At 37.2% G+C, this 25,938-nt stretch overlaps 1 protein-coding gene and 1 long non-coding RNA gene across 3 annotated transcripts in view; one reads left to right on the forward strand and one right to left on the reverse strand.

Moving 5' to 3' along the window:
• FBXL7 (F-box and leucine rich repeat protein 7) overlaps positions 1-25,938 on the forward strand; it is a 366,015-nt gene that overhangs the window by 176,535 nt on the left and 163,542 nt on the right. The gene's annotated exons all lie outside the window — the stretch shown is intronic.
• LOC116870264 lies at positions 8,742-25,482 on the reverse strand. Its single transcript, XR_004383193.1, has 3 exons — positions 25,471-25,482; positions 24,562-24,563; positions 8,742-8,900 (listed from the first exon to the last, which is right to left on the reverse strand). It is a non-coding gene; the product is annotated as an uncharacterized LOC116870264 (long non-coding RNA).

The raw sequence follows: 25,938 nt of genomic DNA on the forward strand, positions 1-25,938 counted from the left end.
TCTTTGGATATTTTGGATAAAGTCCCCTGTCAGATGCACCTTTTGCAAATATTTTCTCTGAGTCTGTAGCATGTTTTGTCATTCTCTTGCTATTGTTTTTCCAGGAGGAAAAATTTTTAAACAAAGTTCAACTTATTAATTATTTATTTCATGGATTATGCCTTTGGTATCGTATCTAAAAAAAGCCATGCCACACCCAAGGTCAAAGAGACTCTTCACTGAGCATGGACCCAACTCAGGTCCTTAAGATCTTAACCTTAAGATCATGACCTGAGCTGAAACCAAAAGAGAGATGCTCACCCAGGTTCCCCTGTATTTAAGGTCATGATCCACTTTGAGTTAATTTTTTGTGAAATATGTAAGTTCTGTGTCTAGATTTTTTTTGTATGTGAATATCAGTTGTTCCAGCACTGTCTGTTGAAGAGACTATCTTTATTCATTATATTATTGCCTTTACTCCTTTGGCAAAGATAAGTTGACTGAGTTTATGGGGATCTATTTCTAAGCTCTGTATTCTGTTCCATTGATCTATTTGTCTGTCCTTTCACTCATAGTACCCTGTCTTGATTGCTATATTTTTATATTAAATCTTGAAGTCAGTAAGTATCATTGTTCCAACTTTGTTGTTCTACTTCATTATTGTATTGGCTGTTCTGGACCTTTTATGTCTTTGTATAAATTTTAGAGTGAGTTTGTTGATATCCTAAAATAACTACTTGTTTTTCATTGTGATTGCATTGAATTTCTAGATCAAGTTGAGAAGAACTGATATCTTGTCAATATTGAGTCTTTTCCGTCAGTGAACACAGAATATATTTTCATTTATTTATTTCTTCTTTGGTTTCATTCATCAGAGTTCTGTAATTTTCCTTACACAGATCTTGTACATATCTAGTTAGACTTACTCTTAAGTATTCATTTTGGGGGGGTGCTTGGGTAAATGGCTTTGCATTTATTTCAAGTCTCATTTCTTCATTGTTAATATATAGGAAAGCAGTTGGCTTTCATATATTAATCTTGTATCTTGCAACCTTACTGTAATTACTTATTTATTACAGGAGATTTCTGTTGATATTTTTGGATTTTCTTTTTCCCCCAAGTTTTTACTTAAATTCCAGCTTGTGCAATACTCGTTTCAGGAGTAGAATTTAGTGATTCATCACTTAACATAAAACACCCATGCTCAGAACAACGAGTGCTGTCCTTAATCCCCATCACCTATTTAACCCATCTCCCTGCCCACCTTCCCTCCAGTAACTGTCAGTTTGTTGTCTATAGTTAAGAGTCTGGTTTTTGGTTTACCTCTCTTTTTTCTTTCCACTACACTCATTTGTTTTGTTTCTTAGCTTCCACATATGAGTGAAATCCTATGGTATTTGTCTTTTTTTGACTGACTTAACTTAACTTGGCATTATTTTCTCTAGCTCCATCCACATCATTGCAAGAGGCAAGCCTTCATTCTTTTTTATGGTTAAGTAATATTCCATTGTATATATTATATGTGTGTGTATGTATATACACACACCCCCCCCACATATTTTTTATCCATTTATCAATCAATGAATATATGGGCTATTTCCATAATTTGGCTATTGTTGATAATGCTGCTATAAACTTCGGAGCACATTCCCTTTGAATCAGTATTTTTGCATCCTTTGGGTAAATACCTAGTACTGCAAATACCTAGTACTGTTGGATTGTAGGGTAGTTATGTTTTTAAAATTTTGAACCTCCATACTGTTTTCCAGAGTAGCTGCACCAGTTTGCATTCTCACCAACAGTAGAAGAGTGTTTCCCTTTCTCCACATCTTTGCCAACACCTGTTGTTTCCTGTGTTGTTAGTTTTTGCCATTCTGACTGGTGTGAGGTGATAACTCATTGTAATTTTGATTTGTAGTTCCCCAACTATGAGTGATACTGAGCATCTTTCCTTGTGTCTGTTGGCCATCTGGATGTCTTCTTTGGAAAAATGTCTATTCATGTCTTCTGTCCATTTTTAACTGGATTATTTGTTTATTGGATATTCAGTTTTATAAATTATTTTTGTTTAAGTAAGCTAAATGCCAGTGTGGAGCCCAGTGTGGGGCTTGAACTCACAACCCTGAGATAGAGACCTGAGCTGAGATCAAGAGTCAGACACTTTAACCAATTGAGCCACCCAAGCATCCCATAAATTCTTTATATATTTTGGATACTAACTTTATCGAATATGTCATTTGCAAATATCTTCTCCCACTCCATAGGTTGCCTTTTAGTCTTGTTGGTTGTTTCCTTTGCTGTGTAGAAGCTTTTTATTTTGACAAAGTCCCAATAGTTTATTTTTGCTTTTGTTTCCCCCAAATTTTGGATTTTCTATGTAAACAATCACGTTATCTGTGAACAAAGACACTTGTAAGTCTTCTTTCCCCATCTATACATTTTATTTCCTTTTCTTGACTTATTGCATTAACAACATAGAATGTGACATTGAAAAGGAATGGGGAAAGGGACATTCTTGCTTTGTTCTTGATCTTAATGGGAAAGATTTGAGTTCATACTATTAAGTATGATGTTAGGTTGGATTTTTGTGGATAGTCCTTATCAAGTTGAGAAAGTTTCCCTCTATTCCTAAAACTGAGAATTTTTATCATGAATAGGTGTTAGATTTTGTCAGATCCTTTTTCTGTACCTACTGATATGATCATGTAACTTTTCTTTTTTAGGCTGTTGATGTTATGGATTATATTAATTGAATTTAGAATGTTGAACCAGGCATGAATACCTGGGATAAATCCCATTTGGTTATAGGGTGTACTTCTTTTTATACTCTTTTCAGTTCAGTTTGCTAATACTCTGTTGAGGATTTTTGCATTTGTGTTCTTGAGATGTATTAGTCTATAGTTTCCTTTTCTTGTTATATCTTTGTCTAGATTTGATATTAGGGTAATAAAATGAATTGGGAAATATTCTCTCTGTTTCTATCCTCCGAAAGAGATTGTAGAATTTGTATAATTTATTCCTTAAATGTTTGGTAGAAATCACTACTGAATTTATCTGGGTCTGCTGCTTTTGGATGTTAGAAGATTATTAGTCATTAATTCACTTTATTTAATAGATACAGTCCTATTCAGATCATCTGTTTATTCTTATGAGAGTTTTGATAGACTGTAAAGGAATGGGTCAATTTCATCTAGGTTACCAAATTTGTGGGCATAGTTGCTCATAACATTCTCTTATTATGCTTGTAATGTCCATAAGAATCTGTGCTGATGTCCCCCTTTTCCTTTCTAATATTAGTAATTTGAGTCCTCTCCCTTTTTTCTTAGTTACCTTGGCTAGAGACTTACCAATTCTCTTGATCTTTTGGAAGAATCAGTTGTTGGTTTTGCTGATTTTCTGTATTGATTTTCCTGTTTTCAATTTCATTTTCAATTTCTGCTCTAATGCTTATTATTTTTTTTCTGTTTACTTTAGATTTATTTTATTTTATTTTTTGATTACTCTGAATTTAATTTTAAAATTAAATAAAATTAAAGAAAAATAAAATTAGTTTTCTTAAGGTTTAAAAATTAAACTTAGCTCATTGATTTTAGATCATCTTTTCTGATCTATGCATTCAATACTATAAATTTCCTTCTAAGCATTGCTTTTGCTACACCCCATGGATTTTTATAAGTTGTGTTTTTATTTTCATTTATTTAGTATTTTTTAGTTTCTCTTGAGATTTCTTCTTTCATCCACATATTATGTAAAAGTATGCTATTTAATCTCCACATATTTGGAGATTTTCCAGTTACTTTTTCTTTTATTGATTTTAGTTTAAATCTCCTGTGGCCTGAGAGCAGACATTTTATATTTCTATTCTTTTACAGTTGTCAAGGTATGTTTTATGGCCCAGAATGTGGTCTACCTTGGTGAGTGTTCCATGTGTGCTTGAGAAAAATAGATCTGCTGCTGCTGTTGGATGAAGTAGCCTATAAATGTCAATTATATCTGGTTGATTGCTTGTGTACAACTGTGTCCTTACTGACTTCCTGCCTGCTGGATTTGCCCACTTCTGAGAAAAGACTCTTTGGATTTTAATGTAGATGTATGACAATATACTGAGAAATATGCTAGTGGTTTACAACAGAATCCTTATTTTCATTTTACCATTTAAGTTACAGCAAGTGTTCACCCCCTCCCTTAATATTTTCTCTTTTTTAATTTTTTTTTAAAATGTTCCCTCCCTTAATATTTTTAGAGAAAACAATCTATTCTCATTTCCAGATTTGCTTAGTGGGTGTCATTTGTGTCTAAAAAATCATATTTAATAATAATATATAATTAATGTCTTGGAAGCAAAGTATAATTAGGCTGTATGCCTGAGCATTTTTGGTTTTGGCTTGACTTCACCTAAGCACTTCCAGATGATTAAGCATTTTTATTGTCTTCAAAGACATATAGAAAGCAAGGCTTGAGTCTCCTGACATGGATTGATTCTAGTTTATATAATCTGCCATGTATGATTCTACACATTGGCCAGGCCTCCATGAATATACCACTTGGTATGGAGAGCTCTGTTTGGCAGTGCATGTCTGACTTCTTTCCAGTTCTCAGGAATACCCACTCCTTATATTCTGATGTCTCATAGATGTGAGGACTGTGTTGTTGGTATGGTTTAACAGCGTATACTTCCATCCCCCCAGCGGATAGAAAAAGCAGAATTCCCCTGAGACTCCATCATAAACTATTCTAAGGACATTTACTTAAAAATCTTAAATGCTGAGCACCTAAACCATTCCTCTTTTTAATTGTCTCTGCACCCACTCCACAGAAAAAGTTATGATTTAGTAGATCTTCTGATGACTAAAGTATTGCAGGCTAGTGGTCAGGCCATTAGAATAATAAGAAACAGTTAAAAGTGCTTGCTTGCCCCCTTGCAGTTATACTGTTTGGATGAGTGAGAAAAGATGAGTAAAAAGTTGAGATCAACTAATTACATAAAAATAGACACAAGACATTGCTCCTCAACATCACCTCTGACGTCCACCTGCCAACGATATATGTCACCTGGAACTACATGCGAAAAACCAGATGGATCCAAATGGAGGCACATTGTGCCAAGTAATGGCCATGGGTTCTTGCAAAATGTCAATGTCATGAAAGTCACAGTGCCTGAGGAAACGTTCTAGATTAAAGAATCCCTGATCAGATTCTAGATTCAAAAATAAAATTTCTCGGTTTTACAGGACATCAGTGGAAAAAACAATTAAATCTGGAGTGCATGTTAAGAGGATAACGGTATTGTTAAGTTTTCACTGTGTAGAGAATTATATTGAAATAATGTGGGTTAATATCCTTCATGGAAGGTACATGGTGAAATATTTTAGGCATCTGAAGTAAAAGATTTGCCACTAACTCTCAAGTAATTCAGAATAAAACAATGTGTACGTGTGTATACCTGCACATACATACCTATGAATGCACATTCACTGAAACTGTATACATATATAGTCAAATGCAAATATAAAGAAGAGAGAGAGAGACTGTGGTAAACGTTAACAATTGGTCAATCGTGGTATATGGCTGTTTGTTATACTATTTCCGTAATTTTTGCATAGGTTTGACATTTTTCAAAATAAAATGCTGGGGAGAAAAAGACAAGTCCCAAAGTGTCTTTTCCCCCGGCTTTGGTTTGGATATTAGTTAAGGTTCAGATAAACTAGAGTGGAAAATCCTGAAGCTACTAAAATAAATAATCTGTTCTAATCCTTTACAATATTTGGATATTTTGGCAATTATAAACAAGAGCAGTTGAAGGCTAACTAAATAAATATGTCTTCATATATATTTGACCCTGTAAGGGATGCCTGTTCAATGTACAAACAAATAAAATAACATAGCCAGGCATCCCGGCATGGTGATAATCACAAGTTTTTGATTTGAAAATATTTCCCAGTTTGAGAGTTATTGCTTTCAGCTGTAATAATAATGGGCTTTTCCACTAAAGGCAAAATACATAGTGTTTAAAATAAATATCATCAGTACCATTTTGTGGTGTTGAGGAAACATAAATGACCTTTTTTCTTTTTTTTTTAAACATTAAGGTCACTTGAAGTTCTCATGAACGTATGTTGGGGGAAACAGAATTCTGATGGACTAAACGTCAAAATAAAGACTGGTTACGAAAGGGTTTGCCCATCTTTTTAGGCAAGGCTAAAACATTTCTATCTGTGGCCTTCACCCAAGGATAAGCCTAGAATTTTGTCCAAGCCTGTTGGCTACACTTTCCTATGAAATCTGGATTTTTCCTGTTGAACGCAATTCAGAATGGAATTATAAGCTCAGGGGACGTCATTACTTACTTCCTAGGAATTGACTCAAACCAGTGTTGTTCTGAGCATTGCAGCTGTCTTTATGGTTATCCTGAGACCAGTTTTAAAAGGATCCACACATCGCTCCAAGGAACAGCAAAAGGTTTGAAGACATCTTCTTGATGTGATTTCACACTCTGATTTTTTTTTTTTTCCTAATGGAAAAGTAGGAACAAGTGGGGCCTCCCTCAGTCTGACATGATACATCTTTTAGCATGAAGGTTAAATAATTATTCACTTATAACACTAAATTCTATTTCTGTTTTTTTTTTCTTTTTTTCCTTAATTGCCAAAATACCAAGAACTATAGTGAATACCGTTGATCAAGTACTCACGAGGTTTCTGACATCATGCTAGGTGAACTACCTACAATTATCGAACACAAACACCACAAGAACCCTGTTGCTACTATTGTCTTACTTTATAGAGCAGGAAAATTTTATAGCTAAGTTAGTAGGTGGTGCTTGGTCTGATAATAAAGCCTTTCTTTTACCACTATAATATACTGTTTCCTGCAAATGAAGGACATTTATTTTTCTTTATTCCATCCTCCGTTTCAGAATGTGACAGATAGCATACAGAAGCACAATCAAATGGATTGAAACAAATTCTTTTCAGGTTGCAATTTTATTACTTTTCTCTACCAGCTGGACCGTTAGGTATTTTATGAGTGTGTTTATCTTTCTAAAGTCTTAACAAGGACGGACATTTATTTGTCAATTAAAATCTATACCACCAACTAAAGGAAACATGAGACATTCTGCAGGAATCATTCATGTCAAGGTAATTTGCCTTGATTTAGACCAATGATCATGGAAGAATTCAACTGAATTCTTGAGGACTCTCCTTGGAAGGAAGAGAAAACAGCAGTGGGAGTTTCTAAAGCAAAAAGTTTCCTCAACTGAATGTGTGTATGTCCATTCACTGACTCAAAAAGACTTGGCAGGTGGGAAAATTGAGTGCATATTCAACATCTAGTAGCTACTGCTTCTTGTTTTTGTCAACAAACATGATGTCAGTCCTTTGCTAGGCCCTGGAGTCACTCAGAGGCCACAGCTGCCTGCAAGTCTAAATTCCTAATCTCTGTTGAATTGCTATTCAAAGTAGGATGTTAGCAATAAATGATAATACCAATACTAAACAAGTCACTTATTAGTAATCATGACTGTTAGCATTATCTTTAAAATATAGTAATAAAGAGCCCACATTTTGGATGCCCTCAGGACATTTTCCTCATAGTATTTTTTGACTCTTTTTCTGAAAACAGCCACAAATCAGGTGGAAGATAACCAATTAGAAACTTCCATGTTGTAAACATTAAGCTTTGATAATACTCACCTTGGATGAGTGAGTTAATTGCCTGACTTTTCTCCAAGCTTAGAAGGCTGTTATATAGCCACATTCTGCTTAATTCCATGATTCACTTCTATTGTGAACCGTCGGAAACATGCATCTAGGTTGTACTCATTGAGAAATGATGTAATAATTCATTAAATCTTAATATGTTTTAAATTGTAAGCCTGATTTTGCGTTTATACTCAGCTAATTTTATTTTTCTGAAATGTGCTGATCAACGATTTTTTCTAATATGACCCATCATTATGAACATTAAGCCACCAGCTTTGCCAATAATGTCATCAGCTACTCTCTGTTCTTATCTGTTTTCTTTCAGACTGGTTTATTGGAAGGAGTATAATATTACAGAATCAAACAATGATTATAATAGGTTAATATGAGCATTTCACTTAAATTGGTAGTTATCCCTGCTTCTCTGAAAAAAGAATCCAGGAGAAAAATACCCAAATTGTAAGACCTCCTATAATTCAGGCTTAGAGAATGAGCTTGTTCTGGAACACAATGGGTGTTTTTACAGTGCAAATTATTTGTTAAATAAAAGCAACAATGAGTCAGGTGAGAAATTTAAAAGTAATACTTTTCAAATGTAGTATTTTTTTCTTCTTCTAGTAAGTTATGTTTTGGCTGCAACTTCCCCTATAGAAAAGTTGTATCAGCTTTAAATTCTTGAGTATTTTACTTCTAAAAAGATCCTATATTAAGTTCAAAATTACATAAAATTACATATTTGCTTTCATTATAGAATATTTATGACAGATTATGATTTATGATTATAAATTATGATTTATGATAGAATATTTAGGATTATAGTTGTAATTGTTTGACAGTGGTTTGTGTAAAGTTCATTCACACCCATCCTTGAAGCTCCATATTTTATTTTATTACAAGGACTATGTAAATTTTCATTTTCTGCTTATAGATTTTATCTTGGATTTTAAAAGAATTGTTTTTCAGTGTGAAATCTATGATACCAAACAACACAGTCTCATTATAAATTCCTTTAGGCATGAGATTTCAAGAGACTTGTGAATATATAAAGTGATTAAAAAAAAAAGTTCCAAGCTCATGGAGTTAGTCACAAAATGTGTAGGTAGGATCACTCACAAAATCTCCAAAAAACTCTGCCTAAAATCATAGATCAAAAATACAGGAAGATTTACTCATTATAGGTCCTACCATGTTATTTGCAGTTCAAATAATATTATTGAACTTCCCTTCCCCTTTCTCCTCTCTGTGCCCTGCTTTCATTTCTTGCATTTATTTCCACAATATGACAAAAAATTCCCCAACTAAAAATAAGACAGAGGAGGGGGTGCCTGGGTAGCTCAGTGGGTTAAGCCTCTGCCTTCAGCTCAGGTCATGATCTCAGGGTCCTGGGATGGAGCCCCAGGAGGGTTCTCTGCTCAACGGGGAGACTGCTCCCCCCTCCCCAATCTCTGCCTGCCTCTCTGCCTACTTGTGTTCTCGCTCTGTCAAATAAATAAGTAAAATCTTAAAAAAAAAAAAAAAAGAGAGGAAATCTTTTTTGACTCTCAGATCCTTCCAACTGTCCATTTCTCAGCTCTTATTCACAGTTAAACTTCTCAAAATGTTTTCTTTCCATATTGCTTTCATTTCCTCACCTCCCATTTTTTGTATCAGTTTTTTTTTTTAGTTGGCATTGCACTGATATTTTCCCAGACATATTTCAGCCAGATAAGGATAGTTTTTAGGTAGAAATGCATTATACACTATTTTTTTTGCCAGCTGGATCATTAATAAGTATAAACTTATTGATAGTGGCTTTTTTTTTTGCTATTATAAAAATTAAATATTGCCAAAGAATGTACATGATTGTGCACTTAGCATATTTACATTTTCTTCTTAAGAAAAATTTTTATTACAAAAAAAGAAGTATCTATTTTGAAAAAAATACTTGATTATGAAATATTTTAATATCTACAATAGCAGACCTACAGAGCCCATAGAAAGAGTACACATGGAAGCTTACTTACCATTTGATAAATATTTAACAGGTCTGTGTCATGCTAATGATGAAGTATGTCCTGCAACCTTGATAATCATAGCCTTGTAAAACCTAGAAGACCAGGTTTGAATTTAGAATCCTAGGATCCGTGGTGTCTCATTCATGCTCATACCACCAACACCCTCCTTGTTCTATACTAACAGGAACTTTGCACACATACACTTACACATCAAAGGCTACATATTCAGGATCTACCCCAGCCTTCACAAATGGTTACCCTTGGCTATCCAGCAAAGTTAGGTGTGCATATAGTAATAACACAGTCTCCTGCTGAGAGGTTGGATCCAGGGAATAGAACGACACAGTCGCTGCAGTTGGACTAGGGTCATTTGGGCGGGGTCTGTGCACTAGAACAAGGTGCTGGTATCAGGTGGGTACCTTCCTGGGGTGGCTGATTTATTGCATTTGGAAGATTTCATTGCAATATTCATACCAGCATTGTTAAAAAAAATCTAGAGGCAACCCAGTTACTGGTTAACAGAAGATTGGATAGTTTGTGTGACACAATGGAATACTACAAAGCAGTGAAAAAACATATGCATGTATTATAAGTATTTTATATAATATTCTTTAGAGTCATATTTATGTAACCAATTAATTATGACAATGCTTTTACTGATGTTTTAGCTGTAGCCAACCTATGGTTGCAATTGGTGAATGTGTGTAGTATAGAATAATGGATGATACTCTTGTTTATGTTAATAAATAATACAAAAGTGAAATAATAAGATGTGTTGAAAATTCACCATTTGTCAGCGACATCAATGACTTCTTTGTTAAATCAGATACTAACATTTGAGTACTGAAAACCTTTTCTTAATTATTTTGTACTACTCAGTGTAATGGCCATAGACATGATACACTTTTAAGTTTAATCTGCATTATTAACAGTTTTTCCATTATGCTTCTATGTCTGGACAATACAAAAAATAACATATCAAGCTCTGATTTCTAACACTGAACATTTCCTTGGTATAAAGACTTTCCAAATTGCCAGTGTCAAGCTACTACCAGGGTATTGCTGAAAGCAGAGTTAGGAAAACACATGCAGTAGTCCACATTACTCAGTGTTTCCACTCTACAGATCAAAGGACACACAGAACATGCAATTTAATAAACTGCAGTAAAAATAAAGAAGTGATGAGTTTGGAGTATTTATTTTGTTATTAATATGATTTACTTAATTTTAAGTTTATACAGTTTACTTGTTAATAATGACCATATTAACAAATAGCTTGTAAAATTTTTTAAAAATTTCACAGTTGGCTATTGTCAGCTGGTTCAAACCAGCTCTAGCGCAGTGTTGCCCAACACCACTGACTGACTAGTCTGTGTGGAAAGTTTCTGGGTTTGCTAGTCCCTTCTATTGTCCTATTTCCTTATTTCTGCTCCAATACAACACTATTAAGTAATTCAGTTTTAAAACTCAACTCAAGGAGAGCCTGGGTGCCTCAGGCAGTTAAGCAGCCAATTCTTGATTTCGGCTCAGGTCGTGATCTCAGGGTCGCTGGATTGAACCCCATGTTGAACTCTGAGCTCAGTGTCTGCTCAATGTTCTTTCTGTCCATCTTCCTCCACCCCTCCCCCTGCTCTCAGGAACACTTTCTCTCTCAATATCTGGAAGGGCAATCTTTTCAGAGGTTTTTGTTGTTGTTGTTGTTGTTGTTTTTATTTATTTTTTTTTTCTGAAATCTCTTTCTTGGCTGTTCTTGTGAAGGGGTATTTTGAGACCTCTGTCTTCACTGTACATTTTGTAATTATTTTGTGAATTTCCCAAAAACTGTCTTAGAATTTTGGATGAAATTCCATTGAATAATAGGTCAGTTTGATGAGAATAGATATCTGTATGATACTGAGTTTTCTTATACATTAATACTGTATGTTCTTTTTAAGTCTCCTTCACATTTTTAATACAATCTTTAAATGTTTAAAACTTCTTTTTTAGATTTATTCCTAAATATTTTATATTTTTGGTTGCTGGTGTAAAGACTTGATTGTCTTTCTTTTTTTCTCTTAAGTCACCTTCATTGAGATGTAATTTACATACAGTGGATGCACTAACTTTATATGGTTGGTTTGATAAATTTTGACAAGTACGTACACTCGTGTAACCACCTCCATAATCAGGATGTGAGACATTCCTATCATCCCAGGAAGTCCTCATGGCCCCATTTCAGTCAAATCCTCCCTCCCTTCTAAGTCACTGATTCACTTTTTGTTACCACAGAGTCGTTTTGCCTCTTCTGGACATTCATATAAATGGAATTATACAGTATATACATTTTTACATCTCTCTCTTTTTGCCAAGCATAATATTCTTCTCCAAATATTTTATTTATAAACTTGCCGGTGTATGGCAATGAGATTTATGTTTGACGAAAATTGATGTTATGTACAGTTGTTTTGTTAAGCCCTTTTATTAAACCTAATAATTTATCTGGGGCTATTTTAGTTTTTTATTGTGAATAATAATACAATCTGGAGATAAGGACATTTTGATTTTTTCCTTTCCAATCCTTATACCCTTTATTTTTTCTTGTCTTATTATGCTAGATCAGTGCTAAATTGAAGTTGTAATAGTAGACATCATTGTGTTTCTCTTATTTTCCACAAGAATGCTTCTCTATATTGTACCATTAAATTTAATCATTGCTGTAGGTGTTATATAAACAGATTTTATTAGGTTAATGAAATTTCTTTCCATTTCCAGTTTGTTAACATTTTTAAAAGTCATTAATGGATATTGGATTTTATTAACTGCTTTTTACTGTAGTTATTGGTAATCAGTGTTTTTCCTTTAATGTCCCATTTGCATAGATATTTATGAGTGAGATTGGCTTCAAAAACCAAAGTTTGGCAAACTTTTTCTTAAAGAGTCAGTTGATAAATATTTTCAGCTTGCAGGCCATATAGTCCATCACAAATTCTCAGCTTTTTTATTACAGTATAAAAGCAACCACAGATAATATTTATGTCTGTGTTTCAGTAAAGCTTTATATGAAAATATAGGCAGCCAGGAGAGTCTGGGTGCCTTAGTTGGTTAAGTGTCTGACTCCTGATTTCAGCTCAGGTCATGATCTCAGGGTCATGAGATCAAGCCCTGTGTTGGGCTCTGCACTAGGTGTAGAGCTTGCTTAAAACTCTATCTCTGGGTGTTACACACAGACAATGAATCATGAAACACTACAGCAAAAAGTCACATAACATAATAAAAAAATTAAAAAAAAAAAAGACTCTCTCTCCTCTCCCTTTATCCCTCCCCCTCACTCGCCCACAATCACTATCTCTTTCTCTAAAATATTTTTTTAAAAAGGAAAATATAGGCAGCCAGCCTATAGATAATGTTTTGCTGGCTCCTTTTATAAAACACATTCAAATACCTTTCTGATACTAGGATGATTTATATTTTCTATGTCTTCTTGAGTCAGTTTTGTTAAGTTACATTTTAAAATATTTTTTCCATTTCATCTAGAATTTAAAGTCATTTTTCCAGTTGTGTTATTTGTAGTTCTCCTTTATTTTATTTCATCCTACTCTCTTGTAAGATGTTTTAATTTGATACTAGTCTCTTTTCTTCATCCATCTTGGAATTTTTTTTTAACAAAACTTTAAGCACAGCCAAGGAAGTGGTGATATCATATTTGTCATCCTTCTAACCCACAAATAATTTGACTTTTCTACAGATGGTAGATCACTCCCTCATGTGGTTCATCCAACTCCGTTCTATGTTGCATCCTTTCTTAACCTACATGCTCAAATAAAGGGATCATCTTTCATATGTGGGGGAAGACAGTCTTCTCCCACATTCAGCGGCGCAGGATATTGGTCCTTGTGAATGGATACTGAAAGGAAGCACTCTTTGAACCCTTCGTGTATGCCCAGCACTCCACTACGTGTTACACGTGTATCATCTCACTCAGTCTTACTTTTAAAGGTTTTATTTACATTCCAGTTAGTTACATACAGTGTAATATTAGTTTCACATGTGCACTTTAGTGATTCAACACTTGGTGCTCATGACAACAGATGCACTCCTTAGTCCCCATCACCGGTGTCACCATCTGCCACCCACCTGTGTGTTCTCTGTAGGTGAAGTCTGTTCCTTGGTTTTCCTCTCACTTTTTCCCCCTTACCCTAAATTCTACATATGTCGTATCGCTTAGTCTTCCAGTTGTTTTACTGAGTTTTACCAATACCTCCATCTTTTCAGAAAAAGAAGGGAGGGCTGGTAGAAATTAATAGCCAGAAAAGTAATGGTGGACCAGGATTCCACACTCAGGCCGTGTGAATCCAGAGTTTTGTTCTTAACCTCAGGAGAAGTTGTCTCCTACTTTTCCTCTAATTCTGTGCTCAAAAAGTGAACTGTTAATGCATAACTTAGTGTCCGAAGAGGATATGGCCATTAGGAAGAAAACCTGGACCCATTGTGTCCTACAATTTAAGTTTAAAGTGGGATTCTAGTTTGTAATTAATTCTCTTGTGAGATTGGTTCTTGCCTAAAATACTAGGATTGTGTATTTGGATTGTTACTAAGCGAAGGTCAGATCATGAACAATGGTCCTATTTCTGTGTAATATTTTCTCTTTTTCTGTATAATATTTTCTAATTTTCAAAGGCTTTTTAACAAAATTCTCATGTTAGCTTCACAATATGCCTTCGGAAAGTGATAATTTTTTTTTTTTTTTTGTCTGTTTCAGATAAGTACATTGAGGCTGAGAGATTTAGGTATTTAGGTCAAAATTGAAAACTCCTGAGTGTGAAGCTCAGATGTAAATGAAGTTCTTCTGTTTCGCCATGTAGTACTCTGCTCTAGTACAACATAAATCAGACGTTTCATGAATCCTTGCCTGAAACTGCCAAATGATCTGGCTCTTACACCATCTGATTTTGCTCAGTATTGTAGAGTTAAGAATTGGATGATGAGTGACTTATTAGTGTCACAGAGGACTGCAGTATTTAATGTATATATGGACCTAATTTACTAAACGAGCAAAGCAACCTGCAGGGAGTTAATGCGTGGCAGAAATGCGCTGAAATGAGAACTAGAACTAGTTCTACAACTAGTTCTTCATTAAAGAACCCATTTCTCCCCTGGACAAAACAAGTCAAGAAGGATGACCGAAACTTCTCTGCGTACTTCTTCCTAGAGTATTCCCACATCAGCTCGGCCTCCAGATAGATACTTGTCAGTTTTTGAAAGCTTACTTTTCAGATTTTTAATGTATTGGTCTGGATAATTTAGTGTTCTCTGGTATTTTTTTTTTTTTAACACCAGCAAAGAACCTGTACATGGTGAGCTGACTTCTCAGGGTCTTCTGACGATGCTGTTTCCATCAAACTGATGTCCACTTTTTTTAGTGACCAATGTTCCACATAATGACATGTAAAATATCTATTGTTAGCCTCTTTCCTTGACCATGACTACTTTATAAGGAAGAAAGAAAGAAAAAAAATACCCATGGTGATTCCAAACCTCTAAATTTAATAGAAGTGAACATACAAACTTCATTGGGAAAAACTACAGTTGCATAGTCTGTTGGTAACGATGTGTATCTCTTCTTTATGGCAGAGTTCTTATTCTGATGATACGCTGTTACACTGTATGTGCAGACATTAATAGTTGTGTGTAGTCCACAGACATAAATATTAATAGTAAATCCTCATGATAATTTTAGTCATAACTAACATTATAGTGTTTGACTCTCCTCCAGGCACTGTCATAAGCAATTTAATTTGATCCTCACAACAAACCTAAAAGGTTGGCACTAATTATCACCATTTTGCCAATGACTGAAATGACACCCAAAGAAGTAAAGCTGGTCAACCAATTCACACTAGTAGTTAAAGCGCTGGTTCCAGATTCCACATTCTGAGCTATACACTGTAAGGCCATTTGACATATGGTTGAGGAAGAAAGGAATTTGAATTTTCATGAGAAACAAACACATACCTCACAGAGCAAGTGGAGAGCATTAGACCACTCGCTGTCCTGTTATCAACAAAATAAGTTCAGTGGCCAGGAAGATCAGTGCACATTTGAATTCTCTTGAATCAGGATGTAGAAATAGAATAAATTTTAAAGTAATTTTTTTCCGTTTCCCATAGTATCCACTTTATGAGAACAGAAAAGTTTGGAAGAAATTTCTTTCAGACGTTCATGTATTTTTCTCTCGAATAGACATTGTGAGTCTTAACTGATCATGATTACCTATTTTCTTTGGCTACTAAGAAGTTTGGAACCAAAGATGTAGCCTACCTATAATAATTGTGTAGGATTTTAAGATACCCTGATACTAATCATATCTTGACTTATTATTTTTCTACCCCATTTTTCATGGGCCCTGGTTTCTTGAGCTGTTTCTTTATTCTATTGTATGGTAAAAATCCCTTCAAGGCATCTCAAAATTGTACGAATGTGGACATCAAAGTAAAATAGGTAAGATAAAAATTCAAAATAAGTAATTTTATTTAAAGTCACTTAATTGTCATAAATATGGATCAGGGAGATTTTCTGTTAAATTAGAAGAGAGAGGGGCACCTGGGTGGCTCAGAGGGTTAAGCCTCTGCCTTCGGCTCCGGTCATGATCTCAGGGTCCTGGGATCGAGCCCCGCATCAGGCTCTCTGCTCAGCAGGGAGCCTGCTTCTCCCTCTCTCTCTCTCTGCCTGCCTCTCTGCCTACTTGTGATCTATCTCTGTCAAATAAATAAATAAAATATTTTAAAAAAAATTAGAAGAGAGACTTAGTTTAGTTTGGTTTGATTTGAAGGACAGAGCATATATATAATTACATTATTACATGAAACTCTGTTTCGCATATCCTACTGTAAAAATAAGGTTTTTGTTTTGCTTTGTTTTGCTTTTGATTTTGTTTTTTGGGGGAGGGGTTGTTTTTGTTTTGTGGGCAGCAAAGCAAGGTTTATTGGGTGATAACAAAGTGATAGTACAAAACTCCGGAGGAGGGAGGGGACCCGAGAGGGTTGCCCAATAAGTTTTATACTATTTTGGACAAACTATTTCTAAAAGATACTTTTCCATTTCACAATTAGTTGTGTGACACATAGAGACAATTTTCTGGTGTTTGATAACAAATGTTAAAGGTGAATTTCTGCATAATACTGTGTTGTTTGAGATGACCTCATAACACACGTAACCCCCACCACTTTCCTGTGACATCACCATTGCTCATTCTGACAAACAGGAGGTGGAACCTCCACACTGATTGTTCAGATGAGGTGAAGAGGTTGCAATGGAAACCAGGTGGTTGAGCTCTCTTGGTGGTGACGTCTGGGAGCATCTTATTATCAGTGTGGCCAGGAGTGAACAAGGTTTCTAAGCAGTACCAGCGCCAGATACACAACCTGTCTACTGATACAAGATGAGTCCATTCTTATTTATAAGATGGAAAGTGACCAAAAAGGGAAAAAAAAATTACTCTATTGTATCCCAAGGAAGGGAGAAGAGGAATGATCCTGGGGTGGGAGTGGCGGGTAGGAAAAAGAAATATTGCTTCTGGATGAAAAAATTAATGAGCACAGGACACAGACGACCAAGATAAGATAAGTCCGTGCTGAGCATCAGCTTCCTGACAGCCTCTCGTGAGTCGTGTGTGGCAAGTCGCAGATCCCACGATGACCTTTCATTCCGAGTCATGCTGCTAATTGAGAAGATGAGTTTTCTTGATGGATTGAATTCCTGAGTGTACTTGGAGGGTAGAGGCAGATAAAGGAGGCTGTGCTGGGGCTCTAATCTCCTCTCAGAAACTGGCAGCTGCCTTTTCCTGGCCGGTTCCTTGGCTTCGTAGGTCCTGTGCAGAGTGCTCGGCGCCAGAAACAACAGTCATGTCAAGTCGCACTTCGGGACTGAACAAAGTTATCTCTGTCCAGCACGTTTCCAAAGGCAGTGAAAAGGAGGTATGAACAGATGGACGGATTTACTTGTTCCATTTCCCTCTGGTGAATCTTAGGAGCTCTTTTTGCTCATGGTATGTTTGTTTTCCATACTTTGAACATTTTTTTTCCCCAGATATGAAATTCGGTATTTGAAAGTTGGTTCTGGCAAAGTTAACCAAATATTTCTTAAGTTAATTCCACAGATGTTTATTGATTCATGTCTAAAATGCTTTCTTTCTTTCCTCAAATTACTGTTCTTTGTAGCCAGTGCATGTCAGTAATTAGAGCTTCTTTCAGCATTTAAGGGTCACTCTGTTTGTTAACGCAAATGAGCAAACAAACAAAATACACAGGAGAAAGAGAGGCTTCATTAACACCAAATAGTGTTAGTGATTTGTAGTTTTTATTAATTAATGCATACTAAATAACACAATACCAGTGAAGCTATTTTAATGATTAAAATGAAGCTTTCTTTTTTTATAGAAAAATACAATTTATTATAGAATTTCCTTCTATAAATAAATCCAGACTGATAGCATTGATAGCATTTGGGAGCATACATGACTTTATATTTTATTTTTATTTTTTATTTTTGTAATAAATGTTTTTATTTTTACTAACATTATTTGTTTCAGGGTTACAGGTCTGTGAATCATCAGTCTTACACAATTCACAGCACTCACCATAGCACATACCCTCCCCAGTGTCCATCACCCAGCAATCCCATCCCTCCTACCCCTTCTCCCCACCAGCAGCCCTCAGTTTGTTTTCTGAAATTTAGAGTCTCTTATGGTTTGTCTCCCTCTCTGGTTTCATCTTGGTTCATAAAATGTAGCTTTCAATATTTAAACTTAATTACTTCTTTTATTTATATTTTCTTTTATTCTTCAATGTCTTATTTGTTAGGTAAAAGAAACCCCAGCTTTGACAGGGTTCCCATATTTATTGATTTGCAGAGTCATATGTGTAGCCAAGTTATGGAACTCTCTTCTAAAGATGGCATGGCTGAAGGTTGAAATTATGGTGAATGGTTGTATATTTTGAGATCACAATCTATAGAAACCCTACTTAGTCTAAACTACAGTGCTTGCATGTTTGGAACCACAACTTAATATCAAAAAAGTTCCCTTTCATGTGGGGTTTCCTCTTTTAACTGCCTCAGTCAAATACAGAAAAAGAAATGCCATCCAGAGTAATGACATTCCCCATGGACTCTAATCCAGAAACAGCAAAGGAGGTTTGCACCTTTAGGACTTCCCTCTCTTTGGGGATTAAGCAATGTCAGCTTGACTGTCTATTTAGCATTATAATAGAGTTTAGTACAGAATGATGATACTTCAGAGGCGAAGCCATCCAAATTACGGTCACATTTGGAGAGGCACTATGGTGAGTGCTGCTTTGGTTCTCACTGACTGGGAACACACATCAATCAATATAAGAACTTAATTTAACATGAAGACAATCACAGGAAAATGAAATTAGTGTACTCTCATTTATTTCTAAAATGACTGATGGGGTCTAAACTCATGGATTTAACACAATATGTAATGAATGTTTTCCATGCAGAGGGTAACTGAAATGTTTGTCGAGGATGGTGGGTGCAGCAGAGACAGCAAACCTCCAAAAGTTGGCGGTGACCAAATTAAGGAAAAAAGCTTTGTGATAAATTACAGAGTAGTGTTTTTCTGGCATATTATATATTTTAATAACTATTTTCTTTTCCATAAAATCACTTGTTAATGTCCTTGCTACAGCCCTCTCTCTGGTCTTGCTGTCCAGAAGGTGGCTGAGTGCACCCCTTCAGACTGCTGCATGATACTTGAGCCCCTTCCTTGTTCCCCCCAACATGATGCTGCCTCTGGGCCAGGCTGAGTGGACCTGCCCTAGTCAGCTTCCCCAATCTGGCTGGGGCATTTCAAACGTCATGACATTTGTGGCCCAGATGCTTCTTTTTAAAATTTTTTTTATTTAAAAAAAATTTTTTTTAAGATTTTATTTATTTGACAGACAGAACACAAGTAGGCAGCGAAAACAGCAGAGGGAGAGGGGGAAGCAGGCTCTCAGCTGAGCAGGGAGCCTGACGTGGGGCTCAATCCCAGGACCCTGGGATCATGACCCGAGCTGAAGGTAGCTGCTTAACTGACTGAGCCACCCGGGTGCCCCCTGCTAATTCATTTTTAAGTCAACTTTACAGAGGTATGATTTACATTAAATAAAACTGCCCATCATAAGTTCACAGTTCGACGAGTTTTGACAACGTCCCCTTCCAATCATCATCACAACCCAGATAGGAGTTTTCTGAGCCCAGAGGTTTGCTCTCTCCTCTGTGTTCCATCCAGGATGGGGCCATCCAGTGGTGCCAGGCCCCAGTCTACCTTTGATTTATTTTCACTGTGTGTTAGTTTTGCCCTTGTCTGGGGCTTTTTTTTTTTTCTTAAGATTTTATTTATTTATTTGTCACACAGAGAGAGAGAGAGATTACAAGTAGGCCGAGAGGCAGGCAGAGGCAGAGGGAGAAGCAGGTTCCCTGTGGAGCAAGGAGCCCGATATGGGACTTGATCCCAGGACGCTGGGATCATGACCTGAGCCGAAGACAGCCGCTTAACCAACTGAGCCACCCAGGCATCCCTTGTCTGGGGCTTTTATTTATTTATTTATTTTCATCTTTTTTTAAAAATATTTTTTATTTTTTTATGAACATATAATGTATTTTTATCCCCAGGGGTACAGGTCTGTGAATCGCCAGGTTTACACACTTCACAGCACTCACCATAGCACATACCCTCCCCAATGTCCATAACCCCACCCCCCTCTCCTGACCCCCTCTCCCCCCAGCAACCCTCAGTTTGTTTTGTGACATTAAGAGTCACTTATGGTTTTTCTCCCTCCCGATCCCATCTTGTTTCATTTATTCTTCTCCTACCCCCCTAACCCCCCATGTTGCATCTCCACTTCTTCACATCAGGGAGATCATATGATAGTTGTCTTTCTCCGATTGATTTATTTCACTAAGCATGATACCCTCTAGTTCCATCCACGTCGTCACAAATGGCAAGATTTCATTTCTTTTGATGGCTGCATAATATTCCATTGTATATAGACCACATCTTCTTTATCCATTCATCTGTTGATGGACATCTAGGTTCTTTCCATAGTTTTTTTGCTGCTATAAACAATCGGGTGCATGTGCCCCTTCAGATCACTACGTTTGTATCTTTAGGGTAAATACCCAGTAGTGCAATTGCTGGGTCATAGGGTAGTTCTATTTTCAACTTTTTGAGGAACCTCCATGCTGTTTTCCAGAGTGGCTGCACCAGCTTGCATTCCCACCAACAGTGTAGGAGGGTTCCCCTTTCTCTGCATCCTCGCCAGCATGGCCCAGATGCTTCTGATATTACACGATGTCTCTTCTCCCTGACCTCCATGAGACACACACTCCCTCCTGATTCTGTGGCGTCTTCCCATGTGCTGCTAGTCTTCTGGGCCACCAATCACACCCATGACCTCAACCCCTGCTCAAGATGCTGCTGGCTGCTTAGACTTTGGACAAGGCATTTAATTTCTTGATTTGTGTCCTCTTTTGAAAAATATGGATTATTATAAGGTATTTCATAGGACTGGTTGTTGTAAATATCAGATGAGTAACAAATGAAGAAGGTTATGAAAGAGGACTTGTCCCAGAACAGAGCCCAGATATGTCCATGAACATTTTCCTCCCTCTCTCATTCTCTTCTTTCCTCCTTTTCTTTAACTGTTTCTTGCCTGTTTTCCTTCTTCTGCTGTACTTCTTTTCATTCTTTCTTCTTTCCTTTCCTTTTCTTTATTTTGTTTGGTTTTTGGAGATCTTAAACCCACATAAGAAGGATCCGTGATATGCTTGGAATTCAGAAAAGAAAGGGATTTCTAACAATGGAAACAAAAGAGAGAGAGAGAGAGAGAGAGAGGGAGAGCGTTTGATAGAGGTCTTGAAGTCTGAATAGATCTTATACATGTGGAAAAGAGAGGAGGAACTGGTGGAGACTGGTGGGTGGGAGGTTAGAACCATCACGGAGGCCTTGCTTTCTATGTGGAAATGCTTAAAATCTATCAGGCAAGACAGAGCCTTGAGGGTTGTGTGTGTTTGTGTGCTCACGTGTGCACGTGTGCGCATGAGTGTTTTAATCATGTCCTAGGTATACCGTAGGAGGTTGATACTGAAAATGGCTTTTGTGATTAGTTGAACAGGTAGAGAATAGAACAGAGAAACCATTCGGGGATTTGAATCAGGTGGTGACAAACGAAATAGGGAAGGTTGTTGAGAAATAAGTTGCAAACTCAGGAGAACTCACAGCTAATGGCATGTAGGGCACAAAATATTTGGTGGTGGGGGGCGCCTGGGTGGCTCAGTGGGTTAAGCCACTGCCTTCGGCTCAGGTCATGATCTCAGGGTCCTGGGATCGAGTTCCACATTGGGCTCTCTGCTCAGCGGGGAGCCTGCTTCCCTTCCTCTCTCTCTGCCTGCCTCTCTGCCTACTTGTGATCTCTCTCTGTCAAATAAATAAATAAAATCTTAAAAAAAAAAAAAAAACAACAACATTTGGTGGAAGCAAAGGCATTTGAGTTTTAAACTTAGTGGTAGGAGGGATGGAAGTGACAATACTGCGGAGGGGAAATGTAGGGAAGGAAGGATTTTTGCAAAGAAAGTTTGACATGTCAGCTGGAAATTTGGAAAGTCATGTTTCTAAAATGATGGCAAATATAAGCCTTGAAGTTCTCAGCTACTTAAGCACCATTTACATGGAGTTTGGAATGGAGATTAAATGACCAGGAAATACCATAGTGTAATAAATGTCAGAGGGGAGCAGGGCTTGAGATGCAGTGATGAATGATGAACAATGATCATCGGAGAAATCAGCATAGGAACCTGAACTCCTCAAGAGGATGGGATAGGATTTGGTTTCATGGTTTTCAGTTAAGGTTTGTTTCCTATTAGTTGTTTTCAGTGTAGGATTTGGTGTTTTTCTGGGGGTTTTATCCAAAGAAAAAAATCACTTGTACTAACTTCTGCTTCTTTTAATGAATATTCAGTTTACTAAAGTTGCAAATTCTAAAACCTAATTTTTCATAAGCTCTTACATTCAGACTGTCTTCATTCTATTTGTAAATCTGGTTCAGTTTAGCAATCACTTTCAAGGAGACCTTCACAACTAAGTTAATTAAATTTCATTAAATATTTAAATAAAATTCATAAATTTAATGTATTCATTTCTTGTTTTTAAGCTTTTCGATGGTCTGACAAACTAAATGGTCCCAAATTCTGGGGAAATCTACTTAAGTTTAAGAATCTGAATTTAAAAGGATGTGACTCTTCACTTGGCATGAACGTTACAATATTGTTTTATAAACTCATAAATTTTTCTTGCTTAAAACCACACATCTGAATAAATTACCCAATTCTTAAATTTGGCAAATACATCAAATGGAAAATATACACAAATGATTTCTAAACAGAAATATGTTAGTGCACTGGGCTTGTTTTTGATTGATCATCTTTGTCCCTCACTGTAAACATGGCTGGTTTTTAAAAAAATTATATACCAAGGAGGCGATTTTACTGCCCAAGGTCTGGTCTCCTTAGCAACCATTCCCTTTGCCTTCCTCCAACTTAAAAACTGGAAAGTGAAGTATTCAAATTCTCAGCCTCTCTCGCAGCCAGAGGGGCACTCGACATATATATCCAATGACGTATGTAGATAGGAGTTATGTCTGTTTTATTTTCTGGATACAAAAACAGTAGATACTTGCTCATTGCCACAGTAAATGAGACTTGCTAATTATATCTGAAATGTATGTGAGCCTTACCGTGTTTCAAAAACCATTTCGTGTGCTTTCTATGAGCTAACTGTAATATCTCAAACAACTCTATGAGGGAGATACAATTATCATGCCATTTCATAGATGAGGAGACCGTAACACAGAGAGGTTACTAAGTTGCCCAGAGTCCCACAGCCAGTAAGTGGGCAAAGTTAAGATGTGAGACCCAGCACCCTACTTCCAGAGTCACATTCACCTCTCCACTGTTGTCACCACTCCCCAGTCCTTCTTCCAGCAGGTGCCTGGAGCTCATTGTTGTATCTATTCTGCAACACTGAGAGCATGCTCTGAAAGCTGGCACTTTCCGTGTCTTCCCCATTAGACTAAGGGGTCCTTAGCCATGTGCCTCTTTTACACCCACATCACAGCCCCAGAACTTGTCTCCCACGGATGTTCAACAATTACTTCAATGAACACATGACTTAAGATATGTAAATTAGAAATGTCACAGAAATAGACTTATTTTCAAAGCCTCAGTATGTCAAACCCTTGAAATTTAAAAAAGAAGTAGAAAGGCAGAAAAGTGACTGTAGAGAGGGTGTCACTTTGTCTAATGACCGCTTTGCCGAGTTCCATCATGGAGAGGGAGCTGAGAAGCCCCTCACCAGATCTGGTAAGGAAGGAGAGTCAATGTTGTGCCGCTGTGTATTTTTCCTCGAATGACTGTGTCATTATCTTACACTTTGATAACTGTCTGGCTCTAGAGCAAGAAAATAAATAACAATGTGCTTTTCAGATCTGTGATTTCCCTTGAGAAAATCTGAAGTGTGATTGGGTGCCTGGGCCCCTATGTAGAGCTGATGCCTGCCTTCCCATGTATGGGAAGAGTCAGAGTCTTCTCAATGCCAGAGTCACCAGAACCCGGGATGTGGTCCATAGAAAAGGGGCGTCACTGACAGATTAAGAGATCATATCAAGTTTCATGATGCAGGATATTTATTTGGTTTGGATGAAGTAACGTATTAGAGTTTCCAAAGAAATAGAACCAATGGGAGATATATGTGTGTGTGTATGTGTATTTACACACATATATGTATGTACACAAATATACACATCTATATATACACATCTATACATTTATATACATACATGTATATGTACATCTGATATACTATGAGGTATTGGTTCACACAATTATGGACACTGAGAAGTTGTCTGATCTGCTGTCCATTAGCTGGAGACCAGGAAAGTTGGTGGTGTCATTCAGTCCAAATGCAGAGATCTGAGAGCCAGGAACACCAGGAACAGGAGATGATCCATGTCTCTGCTCAAAAAAATCAGTCAGGGAGGGCTACATTCTGCCTTCTTGTGCCTCTTGGTTCTGTTCAAGTCCTCAGCAGATTGGATGATACCCACCCACAATGAGGAGGGCCAACTGCTTCACTGAGCCCACCAAGGCAAATACTAATTTCATCCAGAAACATACTCAAAGACATACCCAGAAATAATGTTCAGTCAAATATCTGGGGCCCCCACGATCCCATCAAGTTGACACATAAAATTAACCATGACAAATAAATATGTAACACTTGGGAAGAAATGTGTGAATGTTATGTCAGACAAGTATAGCTCGTGGCACATGTTCATTAAGCAAAGCTATTTTGTCTCCCATGGTCTCCTCATTACTTAGCAGGGACCCGCCCTGCCTCCCGGGGCAAACATTCACGTGAACCCAGACTCTCTGGTTGTTGTGAAAGAGATGCAGAGACTCCCTTATTTCAGTCATTCAATTGTCCAGACCCTTAGAGTCTTGGAGCCTCCAACTCAGTGGAAGGTGGCTTCCTGCTTCCCTCCATGGCAGTGGTGTGGGTGGAAAGCCCACAGCCCGCAGCTGGAGGAAGCAGAGTGTGACAGTTTCTCCTGCTCCCATACTCCCCCTTGTAAACTGAGATTCTGAGACCGCTAGGGGGCAGGGGGCAGAAGCGAGAGGGGAAGAGGGTTCTTGCTCATGGTGGCTGTCGTAGCATTGCTGTCCCCATTTTTTGGACTTAGCAGAGTCTCAGAGCTGACTCTCTCTCTCCCATGACTATCATTGGTTGGTTCATGGACTCCCTCCACCCCTGGGGCCTTCTCACCTGTGGCTTCTGTCATGTGGATGGATGTACCCCTATGATACTTTTTTGTCTGTAGCTCCCACAGCCCCCTCCCAACTGGGAGCTGCCTTTGGCTTCCTCCCTGGGCTCCCCGTCACATCTCCAGCTGGGCTGCAGGGACAGGATTTGAGGCACTGCCACTTGCTGATTCACGCTTGCCCACCAACTGTCGCTGGGCCGCAGGAACACACACGAAGCACCTTTACTTCCCAAAGTACAGCTCATCTGCATCAGGGAGCCTCTTGTCTTTCAGATGTTTCTGGCTGGAACTCAGCAGTTACTGCCTCAATTAGGTTATTGTGCTATTTTTATGCTATTTCTTAAAAAAGCCTTTTTTCTGTGTTTCTGTATTTTTCTGTTTTTTTTTTTAAGATTTTGTTTATTT

This window comes from Lontra canadensis, unplaced genomic scaffold, assembly GCF_010015895.1.
Source record: "Lontra canadensis isolate GAN:19392208 unplaced genomic scaffold, GSC_riverotter_1.0 scaffold22, whole genome shotgun sequence".
Classification (NCBI taxonomy): domain Eukaryota; kingdom Metazoa; phylum Chordata; class Mammalia; order Carnivora; family Mustelidae; genus Lontra; species Lontra canadensis.